This window comes from Staurois parvus, unplaced genomic scaffold, assembly GCF_062004578.1.
Source record: "Staurois parvus isolate SC_StPar_1 unplaced genomic scaffold, SC_StPar_1.0 ptg000297l, whole genome shotgun sequence".
Classification (NCBI taxonomy): domain Eukaryota; kingdom Metazoa; phylum Chordata; class Amphibia; order Anura; family Ranidae; genus Staurois; species Staurois parvus.
The window spans coordinates 1564050-1587052 of record NW_028318093.1 but is presented as its reverse complement, the minus strand read 5'-3'; positions in this window follow the sequence as shown (position 1 = coordinate 1587052).

The following is a 23003-nucleotide window of genomic DNA, read 5'->3' as shown; positions in this document are numbered from 1 at the left end:
GTGTCATGGGAAACAATCACCCCAGTTTGTCTTTCTACTTCTTTAGCTAACTGCAGTGAACTTGTATGGCGATTTTCTGCAACTCTTCTCATCAGACAATACTCCTGTCGAAGTGTTAACTTCTGTGGATAGCCTGGATGTCTCTGTGAGATGGTTGCAGTTCCATCTTTATTACATTTTTGTATCACTTTTCTATAATATTCTGGTTGATAAGTAAAGTTTGGTGATCTTCTTGTAGCCTTCACCTTTCTTGTGTAAAGAAATTGTTTTCTTTTTTAGTCTTGTGATATATCTCTTCCATGTGGTACCCTTGCTGACAGCATGAAATGGGAAGGGGTTTTCTTTGTTATGTAACACCATTTTATAATCAACTGTCTGCTGGACACCTGTTTAATGAATAATTAGACTCACCTATAGTTGAATTCTTGTTAATTAGGATGTTGTTGTCTAAAACTTAGCTTTGCTCCTAAGACTTTCATTGGTGTGTATTCATTTTTGCAACATGGTCTTGAATGAATTTGTTAGGAAAAATACTTTTTTGTGTGTGGAAATTAACAAATCTTGTTTGCAATCAATGGCCCGCATTTGTGGGAGTATTTTGTAGTATAGTGTCCCATAGAAAATGTTGATTCTGAAAGGAAAATAAAGGTTCTTTCTGACAAATCTGTTGGGGTGTCCTCATTTATGCTGAGCACTATATGTATCCAGGAGGTTTCACGTTTGCAGAGTCTTGTAAATCTGTTGTATTTCTTGGAAACAGGGATTTGTTCCACAATTGTTGCTGATAGTAGCTGCAGATCTTTGTTATGATGTATCGAGAAATGCCTTGACATGCTGTGTTTCTTAACTCCAGCCTGATGTTGGATCTGTTTTTGTTTAGTCTTTGGCAGAAGGTCTGGATTGTTCTTCCAACATACTGCAAATTACATGGGCACCTGAGTACATAGATTAAAAATTGGGATGAACAGTTGAAAAAGGTGTTAATGGACCATTCAATGCCAGTGCTGGTGGCAATAACACTATGGGTTCTTTTTCAGTAATAGCTGAGGTCATCAATGGGTGAGCAGTGTGGTATAGAATCATAGGCAGAGCCAAAGTCAAAGCAGAACCTGGGTCAGAAACTGGGAACAAGGCAGTAGCAGGATCCAAGGTCAGGTCAGGTCAGAAGCAAGCCAGGTCAGAAACAGGGGAACGCATAGAATGACAGCAGGACACAGGGAACAGCTGAGAGGCCAGTCAGCACCTGATCAAGGGTATAAACATTGCAAAATAGGCCATCTAGCACCAACAGGCACTGTGGGTATGCCCGTGTGCACATTCCTGTGTGCATTCCTGCGTGCATGCACGCGCCTGGTCCCCATTCTATCGGAAATGCCATGTGCATGCTTATTCCTGCATTACAGGAATTCCCTGACACTGTTTCCTTGTCCTGTTGCATTCAAGTATAAAAATTAAAAATCTGACACAAAAAAGGAGACAGTTCTCTTCCTCATACAGCAGATAGGACAGGCTGAAAATTCAGGTACAAACTCAACAGACCCATACTATGTGGAAGCTGAGATAATCCAAGTAGAGGTTGAGGAAGAATCAAATGACTTGCACCAAGTACCATTCAAATTGGCAATTGAAGAGAATTCACATAAAAGATTCCTTTTCAAGCTTTTATCACCTTAGATTGCTGCACATCAACAACTGATCCATAGGTATACTTATCATACTAGAGAACTGTATATCAAAGGCAAAAGAGTGTGCTGACCTTAGTCAATGCAGCAAAACATTAAAGTCTAAGATAATTTAAGCAGAGGTAGATGATAACACCAATCTTTGCTCTATTCCAGATGATCACTGATCTTCTCTAACACTTCTAGGTGTGTCAAATGCCTGATTACCTACAGCACAGCGTGGTCACCTGACTATTTACCCCAATACACTTAGCACATACTCCCAGCACCTCTCAAACCCACCAAATCCAGCAGTGGATCAGCAGAACTGCAGATCTTCACATCCTGGCAAGCAACCTTCATTTTCCCCAGGGTTCATAACGACATGAAATTCCACCCACATCCTGCACATCATCTCATTGCCCCATCCAGTACTGGCCCTGTTCACACTAAACCTTTTGACATAAGTAGGTAGGGTTGAGTCTACTGCTCCCTCTACCTTCCTGGGTTTTTTCTGTAGTAGAACTATGAGATGGGAATGAAAACAAAAAAACAGACATTTCCAGCAATACAAAATAAAATAAATGTTAAATTAACATCATTAATAAACTCAATATGCAAATTAAAAAGTATTACTTTATTATTTGGTTTTATAGATTTATTATTTCATTTTATATTAGTAAGTCTCCACACATTTAAAAAAAACTCATTCTTTTTCTGTATCAATAAAACATTTTGTAGAGTTCTTTATTTCTGAAACAAATAGAACATGATCTGCTGTACTGTTAGAACCATTTTTTAAGATATTATGTTGTTACTACTAAAGCATGTGCAACTATAACATTTTTATCTGTTTCTTAAACAAGCTAAGAATCTGGAGACCGATATTTTGGATAATAACCCGCAACTTAAGATTTCTGGAAATATTATTCATAGTTAAAAATGTATTCGGCTCAACATATTTCATTACCCCTTTTTATAGCTTTCGGCTGCATGGAATGTCATAAATATGAAATATTTTTCAATTTTCAGAATCCACAGTTAGCAGATGTTTGAAGAACAGCTGCTTCATCTGAGTTGGAAAAGGAGTATAATTGTATACTGTCTAGAGAAAAAAGTTTGCTTAAACGTGGCTTGCCTTTACGTAATTCCATTTTCCAAAGTTGGAATAAATAAATGGAATTCCGTATAAAAATGGCTAATACTTTTAGTTACTGTTCTATAGTATTTAGCATAAACAACATTTATGACCTTAACATTTTGTCTCAAGTTCTACTAAAATTTTCCACATTTTGATCATATGCTTTGAAAACAGTGCAACAAATGTTTTCAAATGTATAATAATGTATCTGAACAAAATTATTTATATAGGCATCTTTGTAGATGAAGTCATTTTAAAGGATAGTTGATAATGTAAGGAAGGACAGATTATAAACTTTGTGAATCCTATTGTTTATCCATGTTCCATTATGCAATGTTACAATATTAACTAAAAAAATCCCAGCGCCAATCAAAGAAAGTATACAATTATGCAGCTGTGCACCAGTGAAAACCACCAATAATGAATAACACAAAAAACAGCGCAAAAATTAAATAAATAAAAATAATCACAAATAAATAAATGTCCGTGCAAAAATATATATATATATATATAATATTTCAAACATAAGTCCTTATTTTCCCAAAAGGATTTTCAGGACAATGTTCCAAAATGTGCTTCCACCTAATCACCACGTGAAAAATAATATTGACCGCACTCACCAGATGGAGATGAGTAATAAGCCTCATAGGATATAAGGGATCCTATAGCCCCTCAAAAGGAACTCAAATCACCTTCTTCACCCTGCTTAGATACAGCAATCGACTCCACTCTACTTCTCCATGGAATACTCAATAATGTGCAAGGAAAGAAAGGCTACATAGTGTAATACTGCCACTCGATACCATATAAATTGATAGAATAAGGACACTCACATGTTTCAATAAAATAACAGGCCTTGTTTAATAGCCTCAAAGGCTTCAAAGGAACAAGTTTCCAAATTGTAAATATAGGGATCTCACGCTTTAAGAATCACTGTAGAGGATGACCAGCTTTCCACCTCTAAAATGGCCGCTTGAACCGCAAAAGTCGGCGTGCGTTCCAAATACCGGAAGTGACGTAGGCCAAGATGACGGCAGACCGGAAGTGCGTCAACGCGTTTCGCCCCACCCACAGGGCGTTCTCAAGACATTTATTTATTTGTGATTATTTTTATTTATTTAATTTTTGCGCTGTTTTTTGTGTTATTCATTATAATGTTACAATATTGTTTAAATGGTAAGGAGCATTAAACTACCAAGTATATTCTGTAAAAACTTGCTAGCTAACAGCTCTGTTTGTAATGTAAGGAAAAGCTGGCACCACAGTAAATTGGCTATAATTAATGCACTTTATTAATATTCATGTGATACAGTCATACAGTAATCCAATACATTTCAGCTATCAAGTCTTAGCCATGACAAAGGCCTGATGGCTGAAATGCGTTGGCTTCCTGTATGACTGTATTACACAAATATTATTAAATAGCTTTGATTGCAGCCGACTTACTGTGGCACCAGCTTTACATTACTTAAAGATAGGAGGTTGCCAAAGACCTTTACGAGCTGGAAGCCTGTGCCTGCAAGCTGAGGATGATTAAGGAGGTAGCAGATCTGTCTCACCTGTTTTAGCATTTCCATTTGTCCTGGGACTCCTGTGGTCAATCCTATGGAGAATGTGAATATACAATACCCCACTCCACTTATAAAAGTCCATAATCACATTTTATTTGTAGCCACCAGGAAAATCTAAAGCCTTTCAGGGTTTGCTAAAGTTTTGCCCCTTCAGGGCATTTGACATATATAAAAAGAGATGTAATCAGTATCTTGTCTAACTGCAGGTTCATAGTGCAGGAAAAACGAGTTCCATGTGCATTTCCCACATTTGCATTCAAAACGCACTGCCCTTGAGATCTGTTGCGAGTGCCAATACATTGTTAACGGCACTCCAAATGCCAATCACAAATGCAGTACAGTGGTAGCATATGATTTGGTGCTGGACATGTTCTATAAGTAGTGCATGAACTACTTTTTATGGAGTCCGATACGATTTTCAACCCATTCAAATGAATGGGCTGCTAAATTGCAATGCAAGGGAATGCACAGGAATTGCATAGGAATGCAGGCAGAGTTCCTGTGCAATTCTCGTGTGAATCAGCTCTAAAACAATAGGAAATATCCTAATTGTTATCTATCGTTATCTATAGATGTATATATCATTATGAAATACTAAGTTAAAAAAATTTAAATAAATAACACCAAAAAAGAAGGGAGGAGAAAAAAGTGACCTAAAAGCCTATAAAAAGAAATCCAATTTTGCTAAACATTGTATGTATTCATTTTTCTCTATTCTATATCTCTATTCTGTTTAAAAACATAATACATTTAATCTGGTTTCATACATATACATATATTGTGAGAACTAGCTTTAAGTGGCAATGTATTAAGGACATAGCAACTCGCTGAATTCTTCTTTTTAACCACTTGCCTACCGGGCACTTATACCCCCTTCCTGCCCAGGCCAATTTTCAGCTTTTAGCTCTCTCATACTTTGAATGACAATTAAGCGGTCATGAAACACTGTACCCATATGAAATTTTTATCATTTTTTCACACAAACAGAGCTTTCTTTTGGTGGGTATTTTATTTTTTGCGCTATAAGCAAAAAATAAAAAAAAAGTTTTCTTTGTTTTTATTATAAAATTTTGCAAAGAGGTAATTTTTCTCCTTCACTGATGTGCATTGATGAGGCTGCACTGATAAGCAGCACTGATGGGCACTGATGAGGTGGCATTGATAGGCGGCACTGATGAGCTGGCACTGATGATGCTGCACTGATAGGCAGCACTGATGGGCACTGATAGGTGGCATTGATAGGCGGCACTGATGAGCTGGTACTGATGATGCTGCACTGATAGGCGGCACTGATAGGCGGCACTCATAGGCGGCACTGATGGGCAGCACTGATGGGCACTGATGGGTGGCCCTAACTGACAGCACTGCTGAGCACTGATTGGTGCAACTAATGGGCAGCACTGATGGGTGGCACTGCTGGTTACAAGTGGGTGGCACTGCTTGGCACTGCTGGGCACAAGTAGGTGGCACTGCTGGGCACAGGTGGGTGGCACTGAGGGGTACAGGTGGACAGCACTGATGGGCACAGGTGGGTGGCACAGGTGGACGACACTGCTGAGCACTGATCAACAGGACCCCGGTCATCAGGGCACTGATGATCAGTGCAGACAATTGCTGGTTATTGGCAGTACTTTCCTCATGCTATGACAGTTTAGCTTGAAAAGAATAAAAACATGAATATTAAGAAGCAACGTGTACAGTGTGCCATTAAACTTAATGGTAGTAATTCCATTTCTTTATGCTCTAGTTTGGCAGCAGCTAAACCCTGCTAGAGTAGGACTTAAAGTGTTTAAATCCACAGCAGTAAAATCAGTCTGTATATGCAGTAAAGCATGCTTTTTTTTCTCACTGTGGAAAATAAGATGTTAACCCTCTGCATTGAGTAAAAAGACTGTTTGATCCTGTATTCTCTGATCCTCCCACTCTTTTGCTGTCCCCAATCCATATGCCATAAATAGAGCAGCAGTGGCAAGTCTGCACATGCTCTGTTTGGTGTGTATTGCTAGAGAGTTTTTTCTATTAGGGAGGAGAGTGCATTTGATCAGTACAGGGCCAGTCAGTGCTGTCCAGACAGTGGCTCAGGGGTTATGCAGCCTCATAGGATAGTCAGAGGAGAATGAAAACTCCTACAAAATTAACTAGTGCTTGGCTGGACACTGATAGAAGTCACAAGACTGCTATATACTGCTGATCAGAAAAGTTATTTAGCAGTTTAGATTTATTAAAATAATTGAATTTCATTTTGGCAGATAGATTGGCCCCTATTATCTCCTCTTTGGTCTCACCTGACCAATCAGGATTTATTCCGGGCAGACTTATCACGGACAACATACCTCTCACACTAAATGTTATTCAGGAGGCTAACTTACATTCTAAAGAAGTGTTGTTACTAAGCCTGGACATTAATAAGGCCTTTGATAGTGTCCTCTGGCCCTATCTATTTTCACTGTTGCAGAAGATGGGCTTCAACGACGAATTTCTGTCTGGTGTACATGCTCTGTATACCTCCCTCCAAACAATTAGACTCCCAGGCTGCAACTCTAATTTTTTTACACTGGGCAGGGGTACCCGTCAGGGTTGTCCACTTTCACCCTTACTATTTGCGTTAGTTTTGGAACCCTTGGCAATTGCTATAAGAACACACCCAGACATTTCTGGGTATCCACTCTTGGACTCACAATTTAAATTATGTATGTATGCAGATGATGTTATGCTTTTACTTACTAACCCGTTAGTATCATTGCCCAATTTATGCACATTATTGGATGAATTTGCATCCATATCGGGCCTCACTGTAAATTTTACCAAATCAGTTGTCATGCCTATTAATGTCACTGATTCCCTGAGTGCATCTCTCCGCAGCTCTTTCCCATTTCATTGGGCCACAGACCAGATCTCATACCTAGGTATCTATCTTACTACCAGCTACTCAAGATTATTTGCAGTTAATTGCCCACCATGTGTGTCACGTCTTTCTATTTTGTTAAAGATCTGGCATGGATACCCTATCTCATTTTTGGGCAGAGTCACGGCAGTGAAAATTAATGTTTTGCGAAATTACTTTACTTATTCCGGGCACTCCCAATCTCGGTCTCAAAAACATTTCTATTTCATTTTCAACGGATGTAACAAACATCCTAATCCTTATCCGATTATCAAAGAGGAGGGTCTTATATCACTTTTGAGACATTACGCACACTTTTCGATATCCCACTTCATGAATACTATCGTTATCGGCAGATAAGACATTTTTTCAATTCACATTTTGGTCTGACACCCTTGTCCCCGATTACATTTTTTAAAAGTATTAGCCATGACTCTCCTAGAGGTAGGGGGTCTTATTTCAGATTTGTATCGCCTTTATTCGGTAACTATCTTTCCCTCACCCCCCTTGTATAGACAGAAATGGGAGGCTGATAGTGGCGTCACTTTTTCTGAAGAGGGCTGGAATTCCATGGTGAAAAATATACGGAAAAGCTCTAGATCCCTTTTTGTCCATGAGACAGCCCTCAAAGTATTAACCTGTTGGTATTATACCCCTTCTAGACTGCATGTCATGTTTCCAGGGATGTCCCACCTTTGCTTCCAGAGTTGTGGCCTTGCTGGTACCCTAGTGCATATATTTTGGGCCTCCCAAGCCTTTCATTGGTATGGTGCAAAATCTCTGAAGTGGCCTCTGCTGTGGCAGATGCCCCGGTGCATCTGTCTATGCAGTCTTGCCTACTGGGAGCCCATATCTCAGGAATACAGACTGAGGCTATGAGGCTAATCCATACCATCTGTGTTTCTACCTTATAGGCCATTGCCCTACATTGGAAATCGCACACTATACCATTGGCCTCAGTTCTACAAAGAGTCAATGAGGCGATGCTCATGGAAAAAATTCATTATACGTTACTGGATAGGATGCAAATATACGACAGAAAATGGGAAGTTCATAGACATTTACTATCTGACTAATGGATACTCATGATTTAATTGATATTGTTTCTCTGTTGGTAGCTTTATTGCTCTGTCTACCTTCCTACCTATCTTGCTCATGTACTTAATTTTTATGCTTTACATGATTGTACCTTTTTTGGAATGAATATTACAGATGTGCCTTGTTTCTGTCTTATACTCTACTTGTTGCTGTAATGCTGTTTTTGCAGCCTATTTCTTAAAAAAATAAAAACGTTTGTAAACAAATAATTGCATTTCTATGTTCGTGTACTGTGGGAGCACAGATATAGTGAATGCAGGGTCCTGAGTTTAGTAAAACTTTAACTAGATAAGACGGGGCCAAGCAAAGCGCCCATGAAGTACAGGGAACAGAGAGGTAAAAAGAGAGATGTTAAATTTAGGGTCACTCTGTTGTTACTCTCCAGATATAAAAGGTGAGACCTCCTGCGCTTCTTCCTACTGACTATAAAAACAAACTAAACTAAGTGTAGCTGCCAACATCCAATCATATACCCATAGATCTGTACATCAAATGTAATATAAAATGATGTAGCGTTTACACAAAATAAATAATGCATAAACAATAAATATTGTGCATATACAGTGACCCCACACACTCAGTGACTTGTAATCGAAGAGTGAAAAATATATAAATAAAAATATATAAATATATAAGTGCAGCCTGTGGGCTGTAAACCTACATGAATATATTGATCACACAAGGATAAAGCAATAGAGTGAAACAAAGTGCACAAACAACTCTAATAAAGATGATGATATGAAATCAACTCTAGTGATCACACTAATTTCCCAACCGATTGATCTGAATGAGATCATAAAAGTTATCTCTCTCCAGATAGATAACCTGGTAGATAACCTCATGAGGTTTGCCAATATGAATGCTTTACACAAGGATATGAACATGTGAGTGCATTTTATGAAGTGTTTGGGGTAATATTCTCTCATCATTATAGCAGTATTATACTATGGGAGTTTTTTTGTGTTTTTGATGAGATAATTGGCCACTTATGGATATCCTACCTGGAGAGTGTTTTTTGCCACAATACCTGTTCGTGAAGGGATATTGCTGTGGAGAGAGGGGTCATTATCCCAGAAGGAGTCTCTTGCATGGAGGATTCTAGTGAGTGATCCAAATGCGTTTTGACCCTTAGGAGATCGAAGCATTGAGGTGAGCGCGTAATTCAGCCACTTATGGATACGTGTTATCATTCACTTGAACACGGGTGTTTGTTGGAAGATTAAGTGTTTTGGAAAACACCATTTTTGGACTTTTTAATATTTTATATTTTTATTTTGTGGGGAATTTGTAGGGCGTTTGAAGTTTTTCTATTTCATTATATATTTGCGGTGGAATATTATTTGTCACCATTACGCATGCAGTAGTGTAAGTGTTTATGTATTTTTCACTTTGGTTTTCATTTTAGACTATTTGTACACATGCGTTTATTATATATTTATTTTGTACTATTTATTGCAAGACATCACTTGGACCTTTCAAAGTCTTTCTTTCAGAACACAGATATAGTTATTAGACTAATTTTTACACTTTAGATAACTTTTATGATCTCATTCAGATCAATCGGTTGGGAAATTAGTGTGATCACTAGAGTTGATTTCATTTCATCATCTTTACTAAAGTTGTTTGTGCACTTTGTTTCACTCTATTGCTTGATCCTTGTGTGATCAATATATTCATGTAGGTTTACAGCCCACAGGCTGCACTTATATATTTATATATTTTTATTTATATATTTTTCACTGTTCGATTACAAGTCACTGAGTGTGTGGGGTCACTGTATATGCACAATATTTATTGTTTATGCATTATTTATTTTGTGTAAGCGCTACATCATTTTATATTACATTTACTCTCCAGATATGTTCCTAAAGGATTTATAAAAGATTCTGTATGTTATACTGTATCTTTCAAGTATTAAAGTAGATTTCTAACAAATATTTACAAATAGTGATCAATGAACCATTGTATATTTGCTGTTATGGAATTGATAATAGAGAAGACTGGCTTGCCAGATAGGTTGTTAAGTGATTTATGTGATTTAAATTATAAAAATATGAAATATATGGATTCTTGGTAATCATGAATTCTTTTTCATCCTTAGTAATCAGACTGTTCTTGAAAGCTGCTTGTAGAAACTATTGAATTCCTGCTCAAATCTCATTAAAAGGTTTGTATTGAGAGTTGAATAGTAGGTTTCATCAGTATCTTGTTTGCTTTTTTTAATGTAATTCATTGTATGCTGAACAATACCCCTTCTTTTGTCTGCATTTTTTATTATATTATCTAGATTATAAGTTCCTGGATCTATTGGTGTACTTTTTTGGTTTCATTGTAAGAAGGGGATCTTCATTGGATTTGAAGATTATTGAATTTAGTGATGAGAAGGGATTGCAAGGTAATTATAAAGTTGCCTTTGTGTTGGACCGGAAAAGCAGTAGAAGGGAGTTTGAAATCTGTTGTTATACAGCTATTTGTAATGTCAGTGAGCTCCGCTGTGGGGAGTCCATACAGTACAACAGGTGTAACTGTTGCATCTGGACATTTTTTCAAACTTTTTTTTGCATGGTATCTCTTGAATGTGAGTTTTCTTAGAAATGTCCACAAAAAAAATGAACAGATTGCATCCAAAAGATGCACCCCTTTTTTTAACAAATGCCTCCACTGTTAATAGCCAGTGAGATAATAGGTAGAGGATTTTAATTGTCTCATTGGTTCACATTGCTTTGGATTGAGTTCTTTTTCATGTTCTCCTCCTCTACATCCTCTCCTCTTTTTTTTTGTAAGTTGACCATTTTGCAGAATTGGAGAGAAGTTTGTTATCCTCTGACATTGGGTGCTCAATAAGACAGATGCAATTTTACAGTACTCATGTGTGATGGAAGTAAATAAGCCTCCAGAGGGATTGCAACTGGTAAGCCTAATTAGACAATTTACACATTGCTTGTTAAATAATAAAACTAATAACTAGTAATGAGCAAATCTGCTTGGGTTCGATTTAAGGACAGGTCAGACGAATACATACAAAGATTCGCTAAGTGATAACCGTAATGCAAACCCCTTTGAAATCAATGGGAAACAAATCTTGAAAATCTTTTGTGTGGGAGCTTCACACAAAAAAAAAAACAAGAAATGCATGGAGTCCCCCCAAAATCTACACCAGACCCTTATCCAAGTATGCCGGCATTCTCCAAACCTGTTCCTGAATTGAACTCAAACAAAAGAACGGCTAACAAGAATGTGCCCCCCTCCTGACCTATACCAGGCCACAAGCCCTCAACATTGGAAGTGTACCTAGTCAGGGGAGATTCCCCTGGCAAAGAACTTTGTGAAAAAACAAAAAAGGTCACACGGGTGGGTAAAGCCCACCCAGTGGGACAAGTGATTAATTTGGCAGCAAACAAAGCTTGTATCAGACTATGCAATTTTTGAAAAAATATTTATTTATTCGTATCAAAAGGAATTTTGCAGTGCAACAAAATAACATAAGCACACTGTGCTCAGCAGCCACAACATATATATGGACATACAAATAGTTAAAACCAGTGTCAAGTTAGGGGTGTCAGGACGTCACTTAACTTGCCCGTATGTAGTCACTGCGGAAAGCTGTCCCAAAGGAAATGAGATATGTAACCTATCAATGGTGTGTGACTACAGCACAGCAGAGACTACATACAGACAAACCCCTAGGCCCATATAGTAACAGCAATGTAGATGGTAGTCACCAGTGGATAATAAAGCCCAAAGGAGTAAGGTATCGTATTTGCAGAATTATAAATCCAAGTTCTCAAATTATTATCCTGTAGGTGGAAGGCCAAAGATCATGTATATCAACAATGAGAATTGTGAACTCAGTATACGGTCACATATCCAAGAGGTTCAATGGCATTGACCTGGACAGCATAACCATGTATACATCTCCCCTCCCCCCCTCCTTTGCGGGTACACATGCAGATACACACTGTGCTGTTAATGGTTCTCTATACTGTATATCCATCTCCACCACCTACTACCTACCTCACATGGGTAGGTCGGTACTGGTCAGAATTCCTCATTTTTTCCATACTGTTTATGTATATTTATCATGCATGTATACAGTTTTAGCCATTTGTATTTCTTTATATATATATATATATATATATGTTTTTTATGTACAACTACACAATTCCATATTGGTTGGATGAGTACCCATAGCTTACTATTATTGTAATATATGGTGTTATATTTATTTATTTATTTATTTTTAATATTCTGCTTTATAGATTTCTCCCATTTTGTGTACATCAGGTTTAATTTCCAGCCATGTATTTAATTCCTTCCCATTTACTTACCCTCCCTCCATTTTTTTGGTGCCCCCCCCCCTTTTTATTTCCCCTCTTTATTTCCTCCTTTTTTATTTTTCATGTTTTATTCATTTTATATTTATTATTTATTTTTTTCTCCTTTTTTATTCTTTTCCATTGTACAACACCCTCCCGGTCCTTCCTTCCCCTTTAAATCATTAACCACGTTTCCTGCCTCGTTCCACACGTCTCCCTGCTCCATATAAGTCTCCCTCTATGTCAGTGTCCTTCCTATGCTTGAGAAAGGAGCACGCCGGTCCTTGTATCCTGTGCATGCTCAGAAACGTGTCGCATGTCTATGACGTCACATGCCATAGCCGCTGTTCTGGAGTATACAGGGACTTGCCAGGCTTTCATCTGCAGGCTTCAGCTTACAGAGCTCCAGCATACCCTGCTGTCCAGCCAGAGCTCACACAGACTTGCCAGGTTTGCATTACAGGCTCCATCCTGACACCTCTCCAGCGGTCCTTGTTGTCCAGCTGGCCATCCTGTTTATTGCTCCAGATAACAATTCCGTGGCTTTGTGTCTTGTTTAACCCCTTATGAGCCTACTTATTATCTTCTACATGTGAGTAGTTTTTTCATGTTCACCATTAAATACATCCTACAGTCTACACTCAGAGGCGCTGTGTTTCTCTTCTGTTCTGAGTGTAACCTGTCCTGTTAAACTGCTGTATGGTCTTGGCCATTGTGCTGCAGCTTAGGTCTTGGCAATCTTCTTATAGCCTAGGCCATCTTTATGTAGAGCAACAATTCTTTTTTTCAGATCCTCAGAGTGTTCTTTGCCATGAGGTGCCATGTTGAACTTCCAGTGACCAGTATGAGAACGATAACACCAATTTTAACATACCTGCTCCCCATTCACACCTTAGACCTTGTAACACTAACGAGTCACATCACACCAGGGAGGTAAAATGGCTAATTGGGCCCAATTTGGACATTGTCACTTAGGGGTGTACTCACTTTTGTTGCCAGCAGTTCAGACATTAATGGCTGTGTGTTGAGTTATTTTGAGAGGACAGCAAATTTACACTGTTATACAAGCTGTACACTCACTACTTTACATTGTAGCAAAGTGTCATTTCTTCAGTGTTGTCACATGAAAAGATAAAATAAAATATTTACAAAAATGTGAGGGGTGCACTCACTTCTGTGAGATACTGTATGTATATATACAGTTGCAAGAAAAAGTATGTGAACCCCTTGGGATTACGTGGAGTTTTGCATGAATTGGGCATAAAATGTGCTCTGAACGTCATTGTCAGGGCAGGAGCTGAGGAACGGACAGGCAGGCCTAACAATGTAACGCACTGGCTGACGACAACCACCACCCACAGACCGAAGTCCCTCAGGGCGCGGAGTCTAAGTCCCAGGCTGCCCTTCACCAGGGCCCCTGATGGTGGGGATGGACTTGACGCAGCCAGGAACCAGGTCGCGGCCCCCGAGACACCTCAGCTGCGGTAATGGCCGCCGCCAGTGGCGTGTAGCTGGTGGAAGAGACAAAAGAGTAGTCAGACAAGCCGGGGTCAACAACAACAGGACAGAACAGTACAGGACAGCAGACGAGAATCACAGGTCACGAGCCGGGTTCAGCAACAGAGGGTCAGATCAAAGGAGAATACAAAGAATAGTCAAGACAAGCCGAATCAGATACCAGGAGAGTCACGAGAGTCAGAACAGAGTAACAGCAACACAAAGACACAAGACACAAGTGCAAAGAGCATGTGCGGGCCACAGGCTTATATGTCATCAGCCACACCCCTCTGGAGGATGGACCACAGAAACCTGAAGGCATAAAAGGGCTCCCATCATGCACAGCAGAATCCAAGATGGACACCAGCACATGAAGTAACATAACCACAGGGAAAAGGTAGGACCTTGACAGTCATCTAAGTCACAACAATAGAAGAACACAGTCTGCTGAACATAATACTACACAAACATTAGATGTTGCCATGGTTTAATTGCACATAACATATAAACAGTCACAGTGCAGGGAGGAAAAAGTATGTGAACCTTTGGACTTAATAACTGGTTGACCCTCCTTTGGCAGCAATAACCTCAACCAAATGTTTCCTGTAGTTGCAGATCAGACCTGCACAACGATCTGGAGTAATTTTGGACCACTCCTCTTCACAAAACTGTTTCAGTGTAGCAATATTCTTGGGATGTCTGGTGTGAATCGCTCTCTTAAGGTCATGCCACAGCATTTCAATTGGGTTGAGGTCAGGACTCTGACTGGGCCACTCCAGAAGGCGTATTCTGTGCTGTTGCAGCCATTGTTTTGTTGAATTACTTGTGTGCTTTGGGTCAATGTCCTGTTGCATCACCCATCCTCTGCGGAGCTTCAGTTGGCGGACAGATGGTCGTACGTTTTCCTGCAAAATGTCTGATAAACTCTGGAATTCATTTTCCCATCGATGACAACAATCCGTGCAGGCCCTGAGGCAGCAAAGCAGCCCCAAACCATGATGCTCCCTCCGCCATGTTTCACAGTGGGGATGAGGTTTTGATGTTGGTGTGCTGTGCCTTTTTTTCTCCACACATAGTGTTGTGTGTTCTTCCCAAACAACTCAATCTTGGTTTCATCTGTCCACAGTATATTCTGCCAGTAGTGCTGTGGAACATCCAGGTGCTCTTTTGCAAACTTCAAACGTGCTGCAATATTCTTTTTGGACAGCAATGGCTTCCTCCGTGGTGTCCTCTCATGTACTCCATTCTTGTTTAATGTTTTCCTTATTGTAGATGTGTCAACAAAAATGTTAGCATGTGCCAGAGATTTCTGTAGGTCTTTAGCTGACACTCTGGGATTCTTCTTTACCTCATGCAGCATTCTGCGCTGTGCTCTTGCAGTCATTTTTACAGGACGACCACGCCTAGGGAGAGTAGCAACAGTGCTAAACTTTCTCCATTTGTAGACAGTCTGTCTTACCGCGGACACATGAACATCAAGGCTTTTGGAGATACTTTTGTAACCCTTTCCAGCTTCATGCAAGTCAACAATTCTTGATCGTAGGTCTTCTGAGAGCTCTTTTCTGCGAGGCTTGGTTCACATCAGACAGTGCTTCTTGAAACCAGTAAACCCAAAACAGGTGTGTGTTTTTTAAGGGCAGGACAGCTGTCAGCAACACATCCAATATCATCACATTGATTGGAGTCAAGGTTGGCTCACTCCTGGCTCCAATTAGCTCTGGGAGAAGTCATTAAGCTAGGGCCTCACATACTTTTTCCTCCCTGCACTGTGAATGTTTACATGTTATGTGCAATTAAACCATGGCAACATCTAATGTTTGTGTAGTATTATGTTCAGCAGACTGTGTTCTTCTATTGTTGTGACTTAGATGACGTTCAGAGCACATTTTATGCCCAATTCATGCAAAACTCCACGTAATCCCAAGGGGTTCACATACTTTTTCTTGCAACTGTATATATATATTTATATATAAATACACACAGTTTTTATACTTACCTTTCTTGCATCCCTTGTTCTGACGTTTTACTGGTACCTGCTGGTTCCCTGGCTCCTGCATATAATGTACACTTCTGGGTGTGCTCCCCCCCCCCCCCCCCACTACACACAGCTGTTTCTCCCAGCAGCTCTTAAGTTCTGTACAGGGGTGGACTGACCATTTGGAAACTCGGGCACTTCCCAAGGGCCTGGGGTCAGTAGGGGGCCCCAAGAGATGCCCCTGGTACCTTTTTTGAGTTTGGGCAAGGACACAGGGGCCCCATGATCCCCCATTGCCCAGGGGCCTCATGAGTTGTCAGTCCGCCGCTGGTTCTGTATTAAAGTATAAATACGTGCAGCAGCCAGGGACCAGCAATGCAACAGATTTTCTACACACAGGACACTGAAAAGGTAAGTATGATTCCAACTAGGTTTTCAAGATATCATTTATCCTAAATAAGTGTTTATTTTACCTGGGAAACTGGTAATATAAGTCACATAGGACAGGATTACAGCTGAAATGATGATAATTATTAAAATCTCTTAATTGCTTACTGCTAAGTAACAGAAACAATGCATGTTGGGTATGTACGTCTGGGAAAAGTTGTGGATCCAAAGTGCATAAGTCAATAATTTGCTGTAAGAGGGTTCATTTGTTAAGATTTTAAAAGATTGTGTACGTTCTGTATATCTCTTGTAATTTGTGTTGCCTTGAAATATCTGTAGATTAGAAAGTGATCTTTTAAGATCAACATTATCATACCGTCCTTTAATCCTGAAGTCATTTTGGTAACAGGATTTTTCTCTCTAATTATGTTGGTCAGGCCATATCTCAATGTGAGGTCATTCATTTAATACCCTTTATTGCAATGCTTCAATCCTTTATAAAGAGAAGACAACAGAGTAGTGTGGTACAACCATTTTCCACAAAGGAATTCTAGGGATGCTTTATATAGTGAAGAGTGTTTTTTTATCCATGAAGTCATATGAACAATCACATTGAATCTGATGTTCTATGTAATTTTACAAGTAGATTTTTATTCAAGACTGAATGTTACAAGTAGATCCATATCTAGACAAAACTTGAAGAAAAACTCAAGGACGTACACTAGAAACAGTGGTGCCCTGCAAACCCAGTTCCAGCAATTTGGGCGTTTACAGTAATCACTCATATGCCACTGCCACCTATACCCAGCACTTAGATTCTCACACAAACCCATCCCATCACTTAACCTACCCACTAAAATGATGTGAAAAGGAATGGTTTAGGAATATTGGGGGCCTCCTTAATAGATTTTGTACAATACCATACCATAATGTGCACAAGCTGTATGCTGAGCATATTTGCACATTATGACATGCTTACCTTTTGAGTGTCCTTCTCTGGTGATGTGTCACCAGTGTTTTTCATACTCACCTGGTTTTCTACTGCATTTGGAATCTTTGGTGATCTTGATTGGCTAGGCCAGGATGATGTAACTGCACAACAGCAAGGGGGTAACACCATTCAGCACAGAATCATGCTGGGTATGTACACAAAGCTGTGCATGCACCACTCAGTGTACACGCAGATAAAGAAAGCACTAAAGAGGTTGATTTACTAAAACTGGAAAGTGAAACATCTGGTGCAGCTCTGCATAGAAACCAATCAGCTTCTAGTTTTTATTATCATCATTGAACAAGCTGAAGTTAGAAGCTGATTGGCTACCGTGCAGAGCCGCACCGGATTTTGCACTCTCCAGTTTTAGTAAATCAACCCCAGAGCATCTTCTGTCATAGAAAACCTACCTGTCAGCATTTTTTAAAAGAGGTTTAACCCCACTTTAACATGTATCCTAACAGTGTCTCTTAAAAAATGCCTGTAATAATATTAGGACCCCTGGTGAATCTAATCTTTGCTTTCTTGCGAGGATTTTCAACATCTGTTGCACGTGTCATATAACTGTATCTCCCTGCTGTTAGCTATAGTTTCACCAGCTTTGCAAGGACACACTAGTATTGTATCAGCCAGGCCAGTAGGTGGAACCACAATTGGCAACAGATAGACCTGGAAGTGTGAGATGTTGATGATGAGTGATGTTGGTGTTCATACATTATGCACTTTTCTTTCCCTCAATCACCGGTTAAAGGAAAGAAAGCTGCTTGCTTCTCCCATCAACAGAGTCAGTGTTACTGGGGGGAACTCTCCTGCAAAGCTATTGTGTTCTGCCGGCAGGAAGCCTTCCCCACCAGCATAATACATGATCACTGTCAGTGTCTATAGCCATTGGCAGTGGTCTTATGAAAAAAATCAGACAGTCCAGTTGTACTGAAGTTGATCAATAGATCAACTTCAGTACAACCAGCCTGCCCATACAAAATAGGCGTGCGCACAGGATTTGCTGATTGCACACCCTAATCACCTCGTGTGCAATAGACAAGCCATAAATTATGCAATTTGCTTTCCTGCCAGGGGTTGCAGGAAAGAAAAACGCTTGATTCATGCACTTCTCTTTCACTGTGCTGGTGGGGAAATCAATATACTGCCACAATATATATATATATATATACAGTGGGGATCGAAAGTTTGGGCACCCCAGCTAAAAATTTGTATTATTGTGCATAAAGAAGCCAAGGAAAGATGGAAAAATCTCCAAAAGGCATCAAATTACAGATTAGACATTCTTATAATATGTCAACAAAAGTTAGATTTTATTTCCATCATTTACACTTTCAAAATAACAGAAAACAAAAAAATGGCGTCTGCAAAAGTTTGGGCACCCTGCAGAGTTAGTATCTTGTACTGCCCCCTTTGGCAAGTATCACAGCTTGTAAACGCTTTTTGTAGCCAGCCAAGAGTCTTTCAATTCTTGTTTGAGGTATCTTTGCCCATTCTTCCTTACAAAAGTCTTCCAGTTCTTTGAGATTTCTGGGCTGTCTGTCACGCACTGCTCTTTTAAGGTCTATCCATAGATTTTCAATTATGTTGAGGTCAGGAGATTGTGAAGGCCATGGCAAAACCTTCAGTTTACGCCTCTTGATGTAATCCCCCGTGGATTTCGAGGTGTGTTTAGGATCATTATCCATTTGTAGAAGCCATCCTCTCTTTAACTTCAGCTTTTTCACAGATGGCATCAAGCTACCATCCAAAATTTGCTGAAATTTTATTGAATCCATTTTTCCTTCTACTCGTGAGATGTTCCCTGTGCCACTGGCTGCAACACAACCCCAAAGCATGATTGATCCAACCCCATGCTTAACAGTTGGACAGAGGTTCTTTTCATTAAATTCTGTGCCCCTTCTTCTCCAAACGTACCTTTGCTCATTCTGGCCAAAAAGTTCAATTTTAACCTCATCTGGCCACAGAACTTGTTTCCAAAATGCATCAGGCTTGTCTATATGTTCATTTGCAAAGTTCAAACGATGATTTTTGTGGTGAGGACGTAGAAGAGGTTTTCTTCTGATGACTCTTCCATGAAGACCATATTTGTACAAGTATCTCTTTATAGTGGAATAGTGTACCACAACTCCAGTGTCTGCCAGATCTTTCTGGAGGGATCGTGCAGTCAAACGTGGGTTTTGAATTGTTTTTCTCACAATCCTGCGAGCTGTTCTGTCTGATATTTTTCTTGGTCTTCCAGATCTTGCTTTAACTTCCACTGTTCCTGATGACTGCCATTTCTTAATTACATTCCGAACAGAGGATATTGACATCTGAAAATGCTTTGCTATCTTCTTATAGCCTTCTCCAGCTTTGTGAGCGTCAACTATTTTCAGTTTCAGTTTTCTAGACAACTGCTTAGAAGAACCCATGGTGCTGATTGTTGGGGCAAGGTCAGATGAGTCTGGGCATTTAAAACCTTTGAGATTGACATCACCTGGTCTTCCCAGACGATGATTGAGAACAATCCATGACACTGGCAGGTCTCAGCTTGGCAAAGGGGGCAGTGCATGCTATAAATTCTGCAGGGTGCCCAAACTTTTGCAGACGCCATTTTTTTGTTTTCTGTTATTTTGAAAGTGTAAATGATGGAAATAAAATCTAACTTTTGTTGACATATTATAAGAATGTCTAATCTGTAATTTGATGCCTTTTGGAGATTTTTCCATCTTTCCTTGGCTTCTTTATGCACATTAATACAAATTTTTAGCTGGGGTGCCCAAACTTTCGATCCCCACTGTATATATATATATATATATATATATATATATATATACATGCACATACATATAATATACACACCTGTGTATTTGAGCTTTGCCTGCACACCCTAATGTAGTAGGCTATACCATACATGGATTGAAAATTGGCCAGAAAGAGAAAATAAATGTAGCCACCTCATCTAAGGACTGGTAAGCTGTAACGTTTTTTTGTGGGGCTTGGAGGATTTACCCCAATATAAGCTTCAATTTTAATTACATGAATATAGTCAGGGTGCCAAACATTAATAAATGAGGGATTCTTTAAATTTTTTTACTTATTATTTGCTGCAGCAACAGAGAGCATAGATAACCAGGCCTCTAGCGGTCTCCTCGACACAGTGCTTCAATCAACAACGCTGCCCAAAGATTGTGACCTCTACTAGAGCTTTGTGCAGAAGTCATGCCAAACTGCTGGAGACCAAGACCACTCCTAAAGTCTAATTTCAGCCAAATTGTTTTGGTTAGAGAAGTAAAGTATTAGAACCTCTACCAGGTTTTTTATTGATATACATTATTTTTTAGTAGAGTATGGAAAGCATGTTTGTGTGCTTCTATTTTGCACCCACATTGGGATAGTGGTCCATAATTATACTGTAACAATTGGAATGTAATATACAGTAGGTTTAATAAGTAGCTGCACTGTAGTTGGTAAAGCCCATTTACAGCTTCATAGTTGTAAAAAAGGGGCCACAATCATTCCTGTTTAAACAAAAAAACAATTGTCAAGATGTTCTCACCAATAAATACTCTAGTGTTGCCCATTCTCCTCCTTGGTCCAGAACCTGACCCTTTCCAGGTTGAATGTCACCCAGCATCATGCAGCCAACTTCTAGTAAGCCCAAGGCATCAAAGACCCACCCCCTGGGAGCATCATCCATCCAACTTGAACTCACAGGAGAATGCTGCACGAAGTCATTACGTGGCTCTGCTACCCAATTCCCTAGCCCCCTCTACCCCCCAGAGTAAGATGCAAATGATGGTCCAAAAAAAAATTGGAATTAGGTTTTAAACAGCAGCCTTTAAAAAGGCAAGTGTAATCTGTAAATTACATCTACCTCAATGCTATCCTATGTTAGGTGTGCTGCTTCAATCTCTTCTCTTCCTGTTCACTTTGTTCATTGAAAAAGTACCGTGAGCATGAAACCAGTGGGACTCTGTATGCCTGCTGTGCTTTGTTCTTTACCTTTTAATGAAACCTGAATAAAAGCTATGTTTTAACAATGAGTTTGGATCTTGGGAGTGCTACTTCATTACTGATCTTATGGCTGTGTGAAGCGCTCCTTTAAAATATTGGAGTATAAACTATTCTGCTTGGATTTATAGATTGAAGTAATGCAGCTTCTTCCTTCTCGCCTCAATCCAGTGGTGCCCATACATTTGTCAGCTACCCTTGTTTGTGAGAACTGACATTTGTTTTATGTATATAGTACTAATATCACACTGAAAATCATCAGCACCAAAATACAGCATGCAAAGTAAAAAGCAGTGAAAAATTAGACCAAATTTTAAGACTTTAAGCCTTTCTCAATCAGGGTTGCATGGCGTACCTAGGATATCTGGCACCTAGTGCCAATGCCTTTTTAGTATATCCCCCATCCACACACACACCACCTCCACAATATTAGGCAGTAATGAAAAAATGCAAACATGGAACCACACAGAATTGTGGGTGTGGCCAAAATATTGGAAGGGCTTAGGAGGGCATGATTAAATAGAACCTGAGCCTACCCTCCTATACATAGCACATATATGCCACAGTCTTCTTAGCCCTTTCTTCCCAAGCCCATAGCTCCCATAGTACAGATCTTCCCTAAAATTTCTAAAACCCACCTCCCAGTACAAACACCCCCAAGACAGACCCCTCAGTACAGACAGCCCCCCCACACACACAGCACAAACACCCCTGCCAAGTGCAGACCCCTCAGTATAGACCATGCAAATAAAAGTGGCCACCTGCCCAAGTCTATAACTGGCTTATGAAGCAAGGACACATAAACAGGCATCACATAGTATAGTATAGCCCCCCTCCCCAGTACAGACCCTCAGTACAGTCACCTCTGCCCCGCAGGAATGAACTCCCCCCCATCCTAAAAATACTCTTCAGACCAGATGCAGCAGCAACTCAGAGAGAGGGGAAGTCCTCTCTGTGGCTCTGCTATGTGACTGGAGCAGGAAAGACTTCCACTTCGAACTGCTGCACCGGGCACCAACTGCATTAGAAGAGATTAAGGTCAGTTGAGGACCTGTAGTTTATTCTGTTTTTTAGATTTTTGCACAGTCAACACGTTTGCTGCCTTTAACTTTTGTTCGTAATAATGGGGACTTCTTTAAAATCTTTTTGGTTGATTTGAGATCAACGGTCACTTTGCTCCTGTCCCGTGTATAGCTGCAATGTTTCCCCCAAAAAGAAAACTAAATTTTGGTTTTTGTTTCAGGAGCAGTATTTTGGGGGTTCATTTATTTTGAGGTGGGAGGTATATTGTTTATTCTGTTTTATGTTTAAAAGGGCCTTTATTTTAAGTTAAACCACTTTTTTTTTTTTTGCAACAAGGATTCTCTTGAAAAATTTGGAAAGTATTATTTTGGGGGGTTTATTTATTTATTTTGGGCATATATTGTTTTTTATTGTATGTTGATTGGGCCTTTTCTTCTTTTCTGCATAGTTGGCCTGAATTTTA